General features: G+C 37.4%; 1 protein-coding gene and 1 long non-coding RNA gene across 2 annotated transcripts in view; one reads left to right on the top strand and one right to left on the bottom strand.

The window, feature by feature from the left end:
• Positions 1-19,298, bottom strand: part of VPS53 (VPS53 subunit of GARP complex) — a 269,084-nt gene that overhangs the window by 178,205 nt on the left and 71,581 nt on the right. The window lies entirely within an intron of this gene.
• LOC143687975 (uncharacterized) overlaps positions 188-19,298 on the top strand; it is a 77,801-nt gene continuing 58,690 nt past the window's right edge. The window contains exon 1 of the long non-coding RNA XR_013177769.1: positions 188-348. This is a non-coding gene — a long non-coding RNA (uncharacterized LOC143687975). The remainder of the gene's footprint in view (positions 349-19,298) is intronic.

Raw genomic sequence — 19,298 nt, 5'->3', positions numbered from 1 at the left:
GGAGAAACCTTGGGAGAGCAGAAATATTGCAGAGGGCTACCACATCTGATGAGCCCTAAACAGAGATGCTTGAGCCATCCCTTGCAGGCAGATGTCTAGGGTTAAGTAGTCTCTATTTATGGAAAGTCCTCAGGCTAACTGCTGGTTACCCTGGCACCACGGAAAACTGTTGCTATGGAAATGGGACATCCCCTGCCGGAACAGAGGCACTTTAAGAAGCTCAGCAACAATAAGAATGCAGCCTGTTCCCAATGGTGTTGAAGAATAGCAGAGGCCACAGGAATCCCTTTGCCCTGGATGCTTGCAAATGTATGGCATCAGGCTTCTCCGTCTCCTAGAATACGCCAGGTACTTTTTAGGTCTGACAGCTTTGGCCAAATGCCAGATGGCTGTACATCAGATGAGAATCATCAGTATTAACACTAATCCTACACAGTCCATTTAGAAATCTTGAGTATAAAGGGCTTTTTAAAGCACAGATTTCTTTCCAAGTTCATGAACCAAAAGAATGTAGAGGGTAAAGGGAATAATTCTCACCTTATTTGTTAAAATACTCTGTTCCACATAAGCTACTTTTATTTACGATTTCTGCAAACCATATCCACTGAAAATATGAACCAGAGAGCTCATTTTTATTGTTTTTAGGAGACAAGCCAGAAGTTAAAATCACAAGACAAGGCTGAGACCCAAATTCAGCAGTGCCCAAACAAGACTAAACATTTACACTTTAAAGTTCGGCCTATATCTGTTATCACCCATAACATATTTTATGTTAGTCCTGAAAGAGCTAGGAATAGTAATTACATTCACACTCAGCTTCCTTTGATGAAACGTAACCCTTAAGGATGAGTGCATTTAAAGCAACAACTCCAAATGGCATTTGGAGTTGGAAGAGAAGGAAATGCTTAAGCAAAGTCTCAAATGCCTTTACTGAATAAAAGGTACAGAAATTCAATACTTTAGGAAATGGGGCACATTTAAAGGAACAACTTATCCAAGTCTGACAAAGGACCACTTACCACAAATAGCTAGGACTTCCCCACTGCCAAGTTAACGGTGGCTTACTTCGTTCAAATTTTCCATACTTTATTATTACTTCTAAGTTCATTCACATAGTAACTCTCAATTATATTTTGGGTATTCATTCTGAAGGAAACATTCTTTTGTGGTTGACATCTAGATGTTCTTTCAGCTGATTTTTAGAGACATCTGTACCAAATGTCCTTTAGGTCATAAACCTCTTGGACTTTTATCCAGATGATTTTCTCTCTTCCTTTATCGTTGGTTCTCTCTAGGACCTCTCTGATTCCTAAACTTCCAGAATCACCTATGTGCAGTGAAAACACAGTTCTTCCTTTTTATCTTCAAACTCGTCTCTCAGTCCAGTTTTCAATCTCATTATACTGAAGGACCTATCTAGTTAATGAGGCCTGGGCCACATCCACTGCTTGATTTCTCTTGTGAACCAATTAACTTTTCAGATCTCCTAGTGAAAACAAGTGGCCCCAAACCTGTTTTAAAATTTATATTTCTGTTTAAAAAGATAATTTGGTATGTATAAGTAAGTAGCATGCTGGAAATCAGAAATCCTGGTTCTGTTATTAACTATTTGAGTGTAACTCTGGGCAAGTCACAGAAACTACAGGCTGTTTCTTCTATTGTAAAATGGGGAGAATACATCTATATGGCCTGAAAACCTAGCATATGTTCAGAGAGTCCACAATACAATATGGAAACGAAATAAGAAACCCTGCCATGTGATGTAACACTACAGGGAGGATGATAGGTTTCTTGTGTATTTTTGAGTTTTAATCTAGACTATGACAGAATACCAAGCCAAAACAGACTAAAAATGCATTATCTCAGATTTTGCAAAATGAATTGCCTTCCAGTGGGGACCTCAGAGTCCAAATTAGAGCAAAGGAAATTCTATAGTCTTATTATAGACTCCTGAAAATAGGAATTTACAAATGGAAATGCTGACAGAACAACCACAGCACTGAATTCATTCTGTTCTAAATGCAGTATTTCCATGGATGAAAGGAGGAAAGGGAAAAGAAGGTCAAGTTCTTACAAGAAAACAGAGGTTCAAATTCCCATCCATTGTTTGGACATATCTGAATAACTTCTTATGTCAAGGATCTGAAACCCAAAAAGCTTTGTCCTGTCAGCAGTAATGCTGCATTTTTTAGTGTGCAACTTCAAACTAAGGGTGGAATTTTCCTTCCAAAATCACTAACTACTAGCAGTCAAAAGCAATAGTGGCCTGGATAATAGCCAGAGCAGCTACAGTAGTGATGAATGGCATTTTCCTCTTTAGATGTAGAGATTCTAGTTCAAGCTTGTGACTGTCTTTAACATGGAAATAAACAGATGGTAAAAGTTATTCTTGACCTTCTTTCTTGGCTCCTGAAAAACACCAATTTAAATGGAGATGGATCAGAAAAATAATAAACTTCAGTGTTCCTTCTTGGCATGCTATTTTCCTAAAACCAATTTTCAATAATCATGATGTAGGCAAGTGGGAATGGATGTGTTTCTGAGGTCAGGAAGGAAATGGTCCAACTGCTGAACTTGTTAGCTAAATAAAAGAAAAAATCAGGGTGGTTTTCTTTTTATGCTAGGGCAGTATCTCTATTATTAGGCACTAAATATAAAAGCTTAAGATTTACTGCTAATCTGAGATACATCATCTGGATGGAGTAAATGAAGAAAAAATAGGGACGTATGGTTGTGTTAATGTATTAATGTATTCTGTTAATGTATTCTGTGTTCAGAAGAAAAATAAATCTACTAGAATTCTGAATCATGAAAAAAAAAATGTTTCTAGAAAAACCCCTAGAATGAGCTGAGATTCAGCATCAAGGGATTGAGAAAACCTTCTGGACCAAAAGGGGGAAGAGTGAAATGAGACAAAATAAAGTGTCAATGGCTGAGAGATTCCAAACAGAGCCGAGAGGTTATCCTGGAGGTTATTCTTATGCATCAAATAGATATCACCTTGTTAGTCAAGATGTAATGGAGAGGCTAGAGGGAAGTGCCTGAAAATGCAGAGCTGTGTTCCAGTAGCCATGTTTCTTGAAGATGATTGTATAATGATATAGCTTTCACAATGTGACTGTGATTGTGAAAACCTTGTGTCAGTTGCTCCTTTTATCTACCTTATCAACAGATGAGTAAAACATATGGAATAAAAATAAAGAATAGGGGAACAAATGTTAAAATAAATTTAGATTGAAATGCTAGTGATCAATGAAAGGGAGGGGTTAGGGGTATGGTATGTGTGAATTTTTTTCTGTTGTCTTTTTATTTCTTTTTCTGAATTGATGCAAATGCTCTAAGAAATGATCATGATGATGAATATGCAACTATGTGATGATATTGTGAATTACTGATTATATATGTAGAACAGAATGATCATAAGTTAAGAATGTTTGCGTTTGTGTTACATTTAAAAAATTTTTTTAAATGCTTTTAGAGAGATTAAATTTCAAAATGATTAAAAGTGTAGGACATAAAAATTATAATATATGCCATAATTACTAAATGCAATTTAATAAAATTTTAATAGGATCAATAAAAACATCAAACTACTAGCAAAAAACCCACTTTCTTAACTCTCTGGTCACAGGTGAAATAAAAACTGCATTCAAAACTATTTTAAAAAATAACAACAATAAAAATATCACATTTTAAAACTCAGGATATATGGTCAAAGTGGTACTCAGAAAATTCATACCTTTCAATCCTCTTATTCTTATATAATTTTAAAAAGTAACAATTTTTTAAAAACTAACTGAAAGAAGACAATGATGAAAGAAATAGTAGGTAAAGTCATAAAGTAATGAAATTTCTGAACAGGGGTAGAATTAATTAATCTAAGTGTTAATCCTTTGAAAAGGTCTAAAAATTGACAAGTCGCTGGCTAGTTTAATGAAGAAGAAAAAAAAGAGAAGAAAAGAAGAAGATTGCAAACTAATTTCACTTTTGAACATGAATGAAAATTCCAGGTAAAAACTCTAGACTTCAAAACACATTAAAAATACAATATACACCATGACCAAGCAGTTATTTAAAGAGAGTTAAAAATTAAACTAATAAATCAAATTAAAAAACCAAATGATCATATCAATGAAAGCTGAAAAGGCATCTGATCAAATTCATCATTTATTTTCTGGCAAACACATGTAGTAAACCAAGGTCATGAGGATAACTCAATAACTAAAGAATATGGAAACAAGAAACATTATCACACTTAGAGTCACTGTGATATCTCCAGTGTCTCAACAAGTGCTAGCATACAGAAGGCACTTAAACATTTACTGATTGAAAGAATGAACAAACATGCTAAGTAGAGTAACTGCTGTTAAAATCAAGAACAAATTGGCTGCCATCCTCACTTTTATTTAACAATCACTGTTCAAGAAGAGCATTTCTAAAACTTTTTGATCTCAGGATCCCTTTCTACTCTTGAAAATTACTGAGGATCCCAAAGAGGTTTTGTTCACATGGATTATACCTACTGATATATATATATACACCATATTGGAAATTAAATTAAAAATATTTTTAAATATTTATTTATTAATCCACTTAAAATAGCAATAAACTTAGTACATATTCAAATAAATAGCATCATTTATTATCTTTGCAAATCTCTTTAGTAACTGTTTTAATAGAAGTTGGCTGGATTCTCATATATGCTTGTCTAAGAAGTACAAAGAATCCAGGCAGGATTTAAAAAAAAAAAAAGACAGGACACACTAGACAAACTATATTCCAACAATGGCAGAAAACAAACCAAAGGATAAAAAGAAGATCTTGAAAGAAACTGGGGGTGGGGAGAGGGACCGGGATGTACTGCCTACGCAGTAGCAAAGATAAGAATGACTGTAACGTTTTGCCAGAAACAATGCAAGTCAGAAGACAAGAACTTCCTTAAAGTAATGAGAGAAAAAAAAGAAAACCAAAAAACCTGTCAACTCAGAATTCAATACCAAACAAAAATATCTTTAAAAAATAAAGAAAAAATAAAATTTTTTCAAACAAGCAAAAGATGAGACAATTCTTAGCTAGCAGACTTGTGCTGTAAGAAATTAAAAGAAAGTTTACCAAGTGGAAGGAATATATGTATTAGAGAAAAACTTGGATTTACATAAAGAAATGAGCTCTGAAAATGATAAGCAATTAAGAAAAAAAAAGAAGAAACACAACATTAATAGTGAAAAAAGAATATAAGCACAGATTTGGAATGTAAAAGACTTTTTTTTCTTATTTTTAATTATTCTAAAACTTAATTGGAATTGCTAGATCATACAGCAATTCTATACTTAGCTTCCTGAAGAATCAGCAAACTGCCTTCCAAAGCAGCTGCACCATTTTACATTCCCACCAACAGTGAATAAATGTGCCTATTTCTCCACATCCTCTCCAGCACTTGTAATTTTCTGGGTTTTCTTTTTTCAATAGCGGCCATTCTAATAATGTGGGGTGTGATAGCTCATTGCAGTTTTGATTTTCATTTCCCTAATAGCTAGTGAGGTTGAACACTTTTTCCTATGCTTTTGAGACATTTGTATATCCTCTTTGGAAAAATAGCTATCCATGTCTTTTGCCCATTTTTAAATTGGGTTGTTTGTCCTTTTGTTGTTGAGTTGTAGGATCTCTTTATATATTTGGATATTAAACCCTTATTTGATAAGTGGTTTCCAAATACTGTCTCCCATTGTGTAGGCTGCCTTTCTAGGGGAGGAACATGGGCCAGGAATCAAACCTGGGTCTCCCTCATGACAGGCCAGCATTCTACTACTAAACCACCCATGCACCCCTAATAGGTTACATTTTTACTTTCATGACAAAGTCCTTTGATGAGCAAAAGTATTCCATTTTGAGGAAATCTCCTTTACCTATTTCTTCTTTCATTGCTTGTGCTTTGGGTGTAAGGTCTAGGAAACCACCTCCTAGCAAAAATCTTAAAGATATTGCCCTACATTTTCTTCTGAAAGTTTTATAGTTTTAGCTCTAATGGTTAGGTCTTTGATCCTTTCTGAGTTTGGGTTTGTATAGGATGTGAGATACTGACCGTCTTTCATTCTTTGCAAATGGATATCCAGGTACCCAGTTCTCCAAATGCCATTTATTGAAGAGGCTGCTCTGTCCCAGTTGGATTGGCTTGACTGCCTTATCAAAGATCAATTGTCCATGTATGAGAGGGTCTATTTCTAACCTCAATTTGATTGCACTGGTCAGTAAATCTCTTTATGCCAGTACCATGCTGTTTTGACCACTGTAGTTTTGTAATATGCTTTAAAGTTAGGTAGTGTGAGACCTCCCAGTTCATTTTTCTTCAAGATATTTTTCTTCTTCTTCTTCTTTTTTTTTTTTTGTATGAGCAGGCACCAGGAATCAAACCCAGGTCTCCAGCATGGCAGGCAAGAACTTTGCCGCCATTACACCACCCCTCAAGATATTTTTTTATTCTAAATAAATTCAGTTATTGGTTTTTCTATTTCTGCAAAGTGAGTTGTTGGGATTTTAATTGGTATTGTACTGAATCTATAAATCAATTTGGGTAGAACTGACATCTTAAATATATTTAGTCTTCTTATTCATGAACACTATCTATGCCCTTCCATTTATTAGGTCTTCCATGATTTCTTTTAGCAATGTTTTGTAGTTTTCTGTGCATAAAGCATTTTATATCCTTGGTTAAATTTATTTCTAAATATTTTATTCCTTTGCGTGCCATTGTAAATGGATTTTTTTTTCTTGATTTCCTCCACAGATTGCTTACCACCAGTATATAAAAACACTACTGATTTTTGTGTGTTGATCTTGTATCCTGCCACTTTCTTGTACTTGTTTATTTGCTCTAGTAGATTTGCTTTAGAGTTTTCAGGATTTTCAATGTATAAGATCATGTCAACTGCAAACAGTAAAAGTTTTACATCTTCATTTACAATGTGGATGCCTTTTATTTCTTTTTCTTGCCTAATTGCTCTAGCTGGAACTCCCAGCACAATGCTAAATAACAATGGTGACAGTGGGCATCCTTGACTTCTTCCTGATCTCAGAGGGAAAGCTTTCAGTCTTTCCCCATTGAGGATGATGTTAGCTGTGGGTTTTTCATATATTCCCTTTATCATGTTGAGGAAATCCCCTGCTATTCTTATCCTTTGAAGTGCTTTCATCAAGAAAAGACTGAATTTTGTGAAATGCTTTTTCTGCATCAATCGAGATGATCATGTCATTTTTCCACTTGGCTTATTGATATGGTGTATTACATTAATTGATTTTCTTGTGTTTAACAAGTCTTGCATACCTGGAATAAATCCCAGTTGGTCATGGTATATAATTCTTTTAATGTGCTGCCAGATTTGATTTGCAAAGACTTCTACATCTATTTTCATTAAAGAGATTGGTCTATAATTTTCTTTTCTTGTCCAGCTTTCGTATTAGGGTGATGTTGACTTCATAGAATGAGTTAGGTAGCTTTCCTCCTCTTCAATTTTTTTGAAGAGTTTGAGTAGGATCCGTACTAATTTTTTCTTGAATGCTTGGTAGAATTCACATGGGAAACCATCTGGTTCTTCACTTTTCTTTCCTGGGAGCTTCTTGGTGACTGATTCAGTCTCTTTACTGGTGATTGGTTTGTTGAGGTCTTCTATTTCTTCTCGAGTCAATGCTGGTTGTTCATGTTTTTCTAGGAAGTTGTCCAGTTTGTCCAAGTTGTTTAGTTTGTTAGCATATTGTTGCTCATGGTATCCTCTCATTATCTCCTTTATTTCTGCAGTATAAGTAGTTATGTACTCCCTGTCATTTCTGATATTATTTATTTGAAACCTCTCTCTTTCTCAGTCAGCCTAGCTAAGGGTCCATTGATTTTATTGATTTTCTCAAAGAACTAACTTCAGGTTTTGTTGGTTCTCTCTGCTGTTTTCATACACTCAATTTTGTATATTTCTGCTCCAATCTTAGTTATTTCTTTCCTTCTGTTTGTTTTGGGGATACTTTGCTGTTCTTTTTCTAGTTCCTCTAGGTGAGCTGTTAAATCCTCAATCTTTGCTCTTTCTTAATATAGGCTTTTAAGGCAATAAATTCCCCTCTCAGCACTGCCTTTGCTGCATCCTATAAGTTTTGATATGTTCTATTTTAGTTTGTTAAGGTGCCAGAATGCCATATACCAGAAATGGAATAGCTTTTAAAAAGGGAATTTATTAAGTTGCAAGTTTACAGTTTTTTTTTTTACCTGCAAAGACAATTTTATTATTTCATTTAGAATTTGTACATGCTTACTTTCTTTTCTTGTCTAATTTCACTAGTTATGACTTCAAATACAGTATTGTATAGGAGCAGAGACAGAAGACATCCTCACTTTGTTCTTATCTTAGGAAGAAGTATCTAGTTTCTCACCATTACATATGATATTATCTGTAGGATTTTTGTAGCTGTGCTTTTTAAGTTGAGGAGATGCCCCTCTATTCCTAATTTGCTGAGAATTTATCATGAACAATAATGGGACTCTGGTAAATGTTCTTTCTTCATCAACTGATACTATCATATGATTTTTCTTCATTAACTGCTGATGTGGTAGGTTACATTAATTATTTCTGAACATTTAAACAGCCTTGCCTATTTTGAATAAACCCAACTTGGTTGTCTTGTGTACTTCTTTTATACATTGCTTGATTTGATTTGCTGATGGTTTTTTTTTTTTTTTTAGTTTTGATTTTATGTCATGTTTTGTATTACATATTTGACATTCTGCTGTTAGGTACATACAGGCTTAGCATTGTTATATTTTCTTGAATAACTGAGGTTTATCATTTTATGCTACCCCTCTTTATCTCTGAACATTTTCCTTATTCAAAAGTCTGCTTGTTTGAAATTAATATAGTTACTACTATTAATAATACTATTAATTAAAGAAATTAATATATCTTTCTTTTGATTCATGTTAGTTTGATATAACTTTCTTTGTCCCTTTACTTTTAACCTAAGTGATTCTGTTATATTTAAAGTGGGTTTTTTGAAGATAGCCTATAGTTAGTAGTCTCTTGTATTTTCATCCACTCTGACAATCTCTGTCTTTCAGTTGTGTATTTACACCACTCATATTTAAAGTGTTTTTTATATTGTTGGGTAAGTTTACAGTTTTAAGGCTGTAAAACTGTCCAAATTCAGTCACCAACAAGAGCTTATCTTCACTCAAGAAAGTGAAGGTAATAATGATGCCATCTGGAACAGCTCTGTCAGCTGGGAAGTCACAGAGTAGGCGTCTGCTGGGGTATTTGGGTTCTGGACACTTCTCTCAGCTAGGAAGGCAGCAACAACATCTGCTAGCTTTCTCTCCTCAATTTATAAGCTTCCCTGGGGGCACTTTCCTTCTACGTTTCAAAAGGTATTTGGCTGTGTGGGCTCTGTTGGTTCTCAGGCTTTTTCCAAAATAATTCCCTCTTAAAGGACTCTAGTAAGCCTGAATGGGTGGAGACACACCTCCATGGAAACTACCAATCAAAAGGAACCACCCATAACTGGGTAAGTCATATCTCCATGGAAACAATCAAAGAGATCCCACCCAACAATGCTGAATGAGGATTAAAGCTTTTCTAGGTACACAACAGATGCAAACCAGTGCATGTTATGTTATTTTCATTTGCTTCAAGATATTTACTGATTTCTCTTGTAATTTCTTACTTTCCTCACTGGTTTATATTTGTGAATTTTCCAGCCTTCTGCCTGCTATTGATTTCCAACTTCATTCTATTATGATCCAAGAAAGTGTTTCATAAAATTTCAATCTTCATAAATTTACTGAGACCTGCTTTGTGACCCAACATGTGATCTATCCTGAAGAATGATCCATGAGAACTTGAGAAAAAATGTATATCTTACTATTATTGGTACAATGTTCTGTAAATGTCAGTTAAGTCTAAATCTCTGTTTCCTTATTGATCTTCTGTCTAGACAGTCTATCCATTGATGAAAGTTGTGTATTAAAGATTCCAACTACTATTGTAGAGGTGTCTGCTTCTCCATTCACTGTTGTCAGTGTTTGTCTCAATTATTTTGGAGCACTCTGGCTCATTAATAGATATTGATAACTGTTATTTCTTGAGGAATTGTCCCTCTATTAATACATAGTGTCCTTCTTTGTCTCTTTTAATTGTTTTACATTTGCACACCAATGTTTATAGCAGCATTATTCATGAGTGCCAGTAAGTGGACACAGTCCAAATATCCCTCAACGGAAGAATGGATAAACAAACTATGGTAGATACTTACAATGGAATATTACACAGCTGTAAGACAGAATAAACAACCATCATCAATTCATTTATTCAGTAAACAAATATTAGATTAAACTACATGAGACTGCCATTTAGGTAGCTCAATAATGATAGAATATTGATGACATATGGGTCAATCTAATTTTCAGAGTATTTCCTAGTGCCAGACACTATTCTAGGCTCTGAAGATACAAAGTGAACAAAACAGACAAAAATCCCAGCCCACGTGGAACTTAGACTTGGGAGCTAATTAAGAAGAGGGCACTAGTAGTCATGAGGAGTGGCACTGAATTATCACACCTCTTTCTCTAGGGTTTACCACAGTCAACACTCACTGTGAAATGTTTGGTGGGAATTATAAGTTGCGAGGACCAGGGAAAGGATATAAAAAATTGAACCTATGGGGATTTCCGGAGAAGATGGCGGCTTAGTAAGACACGCGGGTCTTAGTTCCTCCTCCAGAACAGCTACTAGGGAAGGAGAAACGGTACAGAACAGCTCCCAGAGCCACGACAGAGACCAAGAAGACAGTGTACCCCATTCTGGAACGGCTGACTGGCTGGGAGAACCCACTGCGGTGAGATCACCGAGGGGCGCGTGCTTCCCCGGGCCAGGGCGGCAGGCGGCCAGAGTCCCTCCCTCCCTCCTTCCCGGGCCGGCTGGGAGAATTGGACAGGCGATCCCCTCAAGCCACGGTGGCTGGCGCCCAGCCCCCCACGCGCGGCCCCCCGGACCAGCTGGGAGAATTGGATCAGAGAGCACCCAAGCCGTGGAGACCGGCGACCGGGGTCCTTTCAAAACATGTGGCTTCCTGGTCCTGCTGGCAACAGTGGATAGGCAATCCCACAAGCAGCGGCGGCCGGCGCCCCCACGCCATACTTGGCGCCCCGGGCCGGCTGGGAAATTTGGACAGGCGCTCCTCCAAGCCACAGAGGCTGGCGCCCCACCACCATGCTTGGCGCCCCGGGCCAGCTGGGAAATTTGGACAGGCGCTCACCCAAGCCACGGAGGTCAGCGACCCTCCCCACGCGCAGATTCCCGGGCCAGCTGGGAGATTCGGATTGGCACTCCCCCAAGACGCTTCGGCTGGCGACCCTCCCCTACAGCGAGAGTTTTCCAAAGTTAAAGGAGCCACAGCATCTTTTACTGATGGGACCCGCAGACAGATGAGTGCCACGAGCGCCACCTACTGGGCAGGATAAGAAAAACAGAGCCCAGAGATTTCACAGAAAAATCTTTCAACCTGCTGGGTCGCACATCCAGGGAAATCTGATTAAATGCCCAGACGCCAGCAGAAGATAACAGATCACGCTCGGAAAATTGAAGATATGACCCAGTCAAAGGAACAAACCGATAGTTCAAATGAGATACAGGAGCTGAGACAACTAATGCTAAATATATGAACAGAAATGGAAAACCTCTTCAAAAACCAAATCGATAAATTGAGGAAGGACATGAAGAAGACATGGGCTGAACAAAAAGAAGAAATAGAAAAACTGAAAAAACAAATCACAGAACTTAAGGGAGTGAAGGACAAAGTAGAAAAGATGGAAAAAACAATGGATACCTACAATGGTAGATTTAAAGAGACAGAAGCTAGAATTAGTGAATTGGAGGATGGAACATCTGAATTCCAAAAAGAAACAGAAACTATAGGGAAAAGAATGGAAAAATTTGAACAGGGGATCAGGGAACTGAAGGACAATATGAAGCGCACAAATATACGTGTTGTGGGTGTCCCAGAAGGAGAAGAGAAGAGAAAAGGAGGAGAAAAACTAATGGAAGAAATTATCACTGAAAATTTCCCAACTCTTATGAAAGACCTAAAATTACAGATCCAAGAAGTGCAGCTCACCCCAAAGAGAATAGACCCAAATAGGCGTTCTCCAAGACACTTACTAGTTAGAATGTCAGAGGTCAAAGAGAAAGAGAGGATCTTGAAAGCAGCAAGAGAAAAACAATCCATCACATACAAGGGAAACCCAATAAGACTATGTGTAGATTTCTCAGCAGAAACCATGGAAGCTAGAAGACAGTGGGATGATATATTTAAATTACTAAAAGAGAAAAACTGCCAACCAAGACTCCTATATCCAGCAAAATTGTCCTTCAAAAATGAGGGAGAAATTAAAACATTCTCAGACAAAAAGTCACTGAAAGAATTTGTGACCAAGAGACCAGCTCTGCAAGAAATACTAAAGGGAGCACTAGAGTCAGAACCAAAAAGACAGAAGAGAGAGGTATGGAGAAGAGTGTAGAAAGAAGGAAAATCAGATATGATATATATAATACAAAAGGCAAAATGGTAGAGGAAAATATTATCCAAACAGTAATAACACTAAATGTTAATGGACTGAATTCCCCAATCAAAAGGCATAGCTGGGCAGAAAGGATTAAAAAACAGGATCCTTCTATATGCTGTCTACAGGAAACACATCTTAGACCCAAAGATAAACATAGGTTGAAAGTGAAAGGTTGGGAAAAGATATTTCACGCAAATAACAACCAGAAAAGAGCAGGAGTAGCTATACTAATATCCAACAAATTAGACTTCAAATGTAAAACAGTTAAAAGAGACAAAGAAGGACACTATATACTAATAAAAGGAACAATTAAACAAGAAGACATAACAATCATAAATATTTATGCACCGAACCAGAATGCCCCAAAATACGTGAGGAATACACTGCAAACACTGAAAAGGAAATAGACACATATACCATAATAGTTGGAGACTTCAATTCCCCACTCTCATCAATGGACAGAACATCTAGACAGAGGATCAATAAAGAAATAGAGAATTTGAATATTACTATAAGTGAGCTAGACTTAACAGACATTTATAGGACATTACATCCCACAACAGCAGGATATACCTTTTTCTCAAGGGCTCATGGATCATTCTCAAAGATAGACCATATGCTGGGTCACAAAGCAAGTCTTAACAAATTTAAAAAGATTGAAATCATACACAACACTTTCTCGGATCATAAAGGAATGAAGTTGGAAATCAATAATAGGCGGAGTGCCAGAAAATTCACAAATACGTGGAGGCTCAACAACACACTCTTAAACAACGAGTGGGTCAAGGAAGAAATTAAAGAGAAGCCAGTAAATATCTCGAGGCAAATGAAAACGAAAACACAACATATCAAAACCTATGGGACGCAGCAAAGGCAGTGCTAAGAGGGAAATTTATTGCCCTAAATGCCTATATCAGAAAAGAAGAAAAGGCAAAAATGCAGGAATTAACTGTCTACTTGGAAGAACTGGAGAAAGAACAGCAAACTAACCCCAAAGCAAGCAAAAGGAAAGAAATAACAAAGATTAGAGCAGAAATAAATGAAATTGAAAACATGAAAACAATAGAGAAAATCAATAAGACCAGAAGTTGGTTCTATGAGAAAATCAATAAGATTGATGGGCCCTTAGCAAGATTGACAAAAAGAAGAAGAGAGAGGATGCAAATAAATAAGATCAGAAATGGAAGAGGAGACATAACCACTGACCTCACAGAAATAAAGGAGGTAATAACAGGATACTATGAACAACTTGACGCTAATAAATACAACAATTTAGATGAAATGGACGGGTTCCTGGAAAGACATGAACAACCAACTTTGACTCAAGAAGAAATAGATGACCTCAACAAACCAATCACAAGTAAAGAAATTGAATCAGTCATTAAAAAGCTTCCTAAAAAGAAAAGTCCAGGACCAGACGGCTTCACATGTGAATTCTACCAAACATTCCAGAAAGAATTAGTACCAACTCTACTCAAACTCTTCAAAAAAATTGAAGTGGAGGGAAAACTACCTAATTCATTCTATGAAGCCAACATCACCCTCATACCAAAACCAGGCAAAGATATTACAAAAACTCCTGGAAGATGGCGGCTTAGTAAGACGCGCAGATCTTAGTTTCTTCTCCAGGACACCTACTAGGGGAGTAGAAGTGATACAGAAAGCGCCCAAAGCCACAACAGAGATAAAAAAGACAGCGTACCCCATCCTGGAACGGCTGGCTGGCTGAGAGAAGCAGCTCGGGTGAGATCGCCGAGGCGCGCGGGCCTTACCGGGCGGGGTGGCAAGCGGCCGGAGTTACTCCCTTCCCCCTTCCCGGGCCGGCTGGGAGAATTGGAGAGGTGGTCCCCTGAAACCAAGGCGACTGGCGCCCACACCACGCGCAGCCCCCGGACCAACTGAGAGAATTGGATCGGAAACCCCCAGGCCGCGGAGAACGGTGACCCCGTGACTCCCGGGGAACGTGCACTCTCTCGGGCGGGCCGCTGCCGCTGGCGCCCTCCCACCACGCTTGTTGCCCAGGGCCGACTAGGAAATTCGGACGGGCTCTTTCCCTGGCTGCGGCGACCAGCAACCCTCCCTGCGTTTGGACACCCTCCCTGCGTTCGGACCCCGGGCCGGCTCAAGCCGCTTCGGCTAGCGAACCCCCAGGACGGCAAGAGTTTTCCAAAGTTTAAGGTCCCACAGCACCTTTTACTGGTGGGACCCGCAGACAAACGTGTGCCATGAGCGCCACCTACTGGGCAGGATAAGAAAAACAGAACCCAGAGATTTCACAGAAAAATATTACAACCTTGCTGGGTCCAACACCAAGAGAAATCTGAATAAATGCCCAGACGCCAGCAGCAGAAGATAACTGTCCACGCTCAAAAGATTGAGAATATGGCTCAGTCAAAGGAACAAACCAATAGCTCAAATGAGACACAAGAGCTGAGACAACTAATGCTGAATATACGAACAGAAATGGAAAACCTCTTCAAAAATGAAATCGATAAATTGAGGGAGGACATGAAGAGGACATGTGCTGAACATAAAGAAGAAATAGAAAAACTGAAAAAACAAATCGCAGAACTTATGGAAGTGAAGGATAAAGTAGCAAACATAGAAAAAATAATGGATAGCTACAATGATAGATCCAAAGAGACAGAACATAGAATTAGTGATTTGGAGGATGGAACATCTGAATTCCAAAAAGAAACAGAAACTATAGGGAAAAGAATGGAAAAATTTGAACAGGGTATCAGGGAACTCAAGGACAATATGAACCGCACAAATATACGTGTTGTGGGTGTCCCAGAAGGAGAAGAGAAGGGAAAAGGAGGAGAAAAACTAATGGAAGAAATTATCACTGAAAATTTCCCAACTCTTATGAAAGACCTAAAATTACAGATCCAAGAAGTGCAGCGCACCCCAAAGAGATTAGACCCAAATAGGCGTTCTCCAAGACACTTACTAGTTAGAATGTCAGAGGTCAAAGAGAAAGAGAAGATCTTGAAAGCAGCAAGAGAAAAACAATCCATTACATACAAGGGAAACCCAATAAGACTTTGTGTAGATTTCTCAGCAGAAACCATGGAAGCTAGAAGACAGTGGGATGATATATTTAAAATACTAAAAGAGAAAAACTGCCAACCAAGACTCCTATATCCAGCAAAATTATCCTTCAAAAATGAGGGAGAAATTAAAACATTCTCAGACAAAAAGTCACTGAAAGAATTTGTGACCAAGAGACAAGCTCTGCAAGAAATACTAAAGGGAGCACTAGAGTCAGATACAAAAAGACAGAAGAGAGAGATATGGAGAAGAGTGTAGAAAGAAGGAAAATCAGATATGATATATATAATACAAAAGGCAAAATGTTAGAGGAAAATATTATCCAAACAGTAATAACACTAAATGTCAATGGACTGAATTCCCCAATCAAAAGACATAGATTGGCAGAATGGATTAAAAAACAGGATCCTTCGATATGCTGTCTACAGGAAACACATCTTAGACCCAAAGATAAACATAGGTTGAAAGTGAAAGGTTGGGAAAAGATATTTCATGCAAATAACAACCAGAAAAGAGCAGGAGTGGCTATACTAATATCCAACAAATTAGACTTCAAATGTAAAACAGTTAAAAGAGACAAAGAAGGACACTATATACTAATAAAAGGAACAATTAAACAAGAAGACATAACAATCATAAATATTTACGCACCGAATCAGAATGCCCCAAAATACGTGAGGAATATACTGCAAACACTGAAAAGGGAAATAGACTCATATACCATAGTAGTTGGAGACTTCAACTCACCACTCTCATCAAGGGACAGAACATCTAGACAGAGGATCAACAAAGAAATAGAGAATCTGAATATTACTATAAATGAACTAGACTTAATAGACATTTATAGGACATTACATCCCACAACAGCAGGATACACCTTTTTCTCAAGTGCTCATGGATCATTCTCAAAGATAGACCATATGCTGGGTCACAAAGCAAGTCTCAACAAATTTAAAAAGATTGAAATCTTACACAACACTTTCTCGGACCATAAAGGAATGATGTTGGAAATCAATAATAGGCAGAGTGCCAGAAAATTCACAAATACGTGGAGGCTCAACAACACACTCCTAAACAACGACTGGGTCAAAGAAGAAATTGCAAGAGAAATTAGCAAATACCTCGAGGCGAATGAAAATGAAAACACAACATATCAAAACTTATGGGACGCAGCAAAGGCAGTGCTAAGAGGGAAATTTATTGCTCTAAATGCCTATATCAGAAAAGAAGAAAAGGCAAAAATTCAGGAATTAACTATCCATTTGGAAGAACTGGAGAAAGAACAGCAAGCTAACCCCAAAGCAAGCAAAAGGAAAGAAATAACAAAGATTAGAGCACAAATAAATGAAATTGAAAACATGAAAACAATAGAGAAAATCAATAAGGCCAGAAGTTGGTTCTATGAGAAAATCAATAAGATTGATGGGCCCTTAGCAAGATTATCAAAAAGAAGAAGAGAGAGGATGCAAATAAATAAGATCAGAAATGGAAGAGGAGACATAACTACTGACCTCACAGAAATAAAGGAGGTAATAACAGGATACTATGAACAACTTTACGCTAATAAATACAGCAATTTAGAGGAAATGGACGGGTTCCTGGAAAGACATGAACAACCAACTTTGACTCAAGATGACATAGATGACCTCAACAAACCAATCACAAGTAAAGAAATTGAATTAGTCATTCAAAAGCTTCCTAAAAAGAAAAGTCCAGGACCAGATGGCTTCACATGTGAATTCTACCAAACGTTCCAGAAAGAATTAGTACCAATTCTCTTCAAACTCTTCAAAAAAATCGAAGTGGAGGGAAAACTACCTAATTCATTCTATGAAGCCAACATCACCCTCATACCAAAACCAGGCAAAGATATTACAAAAAAAGAAAACTACAGACCAATCTCTCTAATGAATACAGATGCAAAAATCCTCAATAAAATTCTAGCAAATCGTATCCAACAACACATTAAAAGAATTATACATCATGACCAAGTAGGATTCATCCCAGGTATGCAAGGATGGTTCAACATAAGAAAATCAATTAATGTAATACACCATATCAACAAATCAAAGCAGAAAAATCACATGATCATCTCAATTGATGCAGAGAAGGCATTTGACAAGATTCAACATCCTTTCCTGTTGAAAACACTTCAAAAGATAGGAATACAAGGGAACTTCCTTAAAATGATAGAGGGAATATATGAAAAACCCACAGCTAATATCATTCTCAATGGTGAAAAATTGAAAACTTTCCCCCTAAGATCAGGAACAAGACAAGGATGTCCATTATCACCACTATTATTCAACATCGTGTTGGAGGTTCTACCCAGAGCAATTAGACAAGAAAAAAAATACAAGGCATCAAAATTGGAAAGGAAGAAGTAAAACTATCACTGTTTGCAGACGATATGATATTATACGTTGAAAACCCGGAAAAATCCACAACAAAACTACTAGAGCTAATAAATGAGTACAGCAAAGTAGCAGGTTACAAGATCAACATTCAAAAATCTGTAGCATTTCTATACACTAGCAATGAACAAGCTGAGGGGGAAATCAAGAAACGAATCCCATTTACAATTGCAACTAAAAGAATAAAACACCTAGGAATAAATTTAACTAAAGAGACAAAAAACCTATACAAAGAAAACTACAAAAAACTGTTAAAAGAAATCACAGAAGGGCGGGCCGCGGTGGCTCAGCGGGCAAGAGTGCTTGCCTGCTATGCCGGAGGACCCCGGTTCGATTCCCGGCCCCAGCCCATGTAAAAAACAAACAAACAAACAAAAATAAAAAATAAGAAAATGTTTAAAGATGTTTCCCTTTCTTCCTCCCTTCCTTCCTTCCATCCTTCCTTCCTTCTCTGTCTTTCTTTAAAAAAAAAAAAAAAAAAAGAAATCACAGAAGACCTAAATAGATGGAAGGGCATACCGTGTTCATGGATTGGAAGACTAAATATAGTTAAGATGTCAATCCTACCTAAATTGATTTACAGATTCAATGCAATACCAATCAAAATCCCAACAACTTACTTTTCAGAAATAGAAAAACCAATAACCAAATTTATCTGGAAGGGCAGGGTGCCCCGAATTGCTAAAAGTATCTTGAGAAAAAAAAACGAAGCTGGAGGTCTCACGCTGCCGGACTTTAAGGCATATTATGAAGCCACAGTAGTCAAAACAGCATGGTATTGGCATAAAGATAGATATATCGACCAATGGAATCGAATAGAGTGCTCAGATATAGACCCTCTCATCTATGGACACTTGATCTTTGATAAGGCAGTCAAGCCAACTCACCTGGGACAGAACAGTCTCTTCAATAAATGGTGCCTAGAGAACTGGATATCCATATGCAAAAGAATGAAAGAGGACCCGTATCTCACACCCTATACAAAAGTTAACTCAAAAGGGATCAAAGATCTAAACATTAGGTCTAAGACCATAAAACAGTTAGAGGAAAATGTAGGGAGATATCTTATGAAACTTACAATTGGAGGCAGTTTTATGGATTAAACCTAAAGCAAGAGCACTGAAGAAAGAAAGAAAAATAAATGGGAGCTCATCAAAATTAAACACTTTTGTGCATCAAAGAACTTCATCAAGAAAGTAGAAAGTCAGCCTACACAATGGGAGGCAATATTTAGAAAC

This window comes from Tamandua tetradactyla, chromosome 6, assembly GCF_023851605.1.
Source record: "Tamandua tetradactyla isolate mTamTet1 chromosome 6, mTamTet1.pri, whole genome shotgun sequence".
NCBI classification, from domain to species: domain Eukaryota; kingdom Metazoa; phylum Chordata; class Mammalia; order Pilosa; family Myrmecophagidae; genus Tamandua; species Tamandua tetradactyla.
This window is presented reverse-complemented; position numbering and strand designations above follow the sequence as displayed.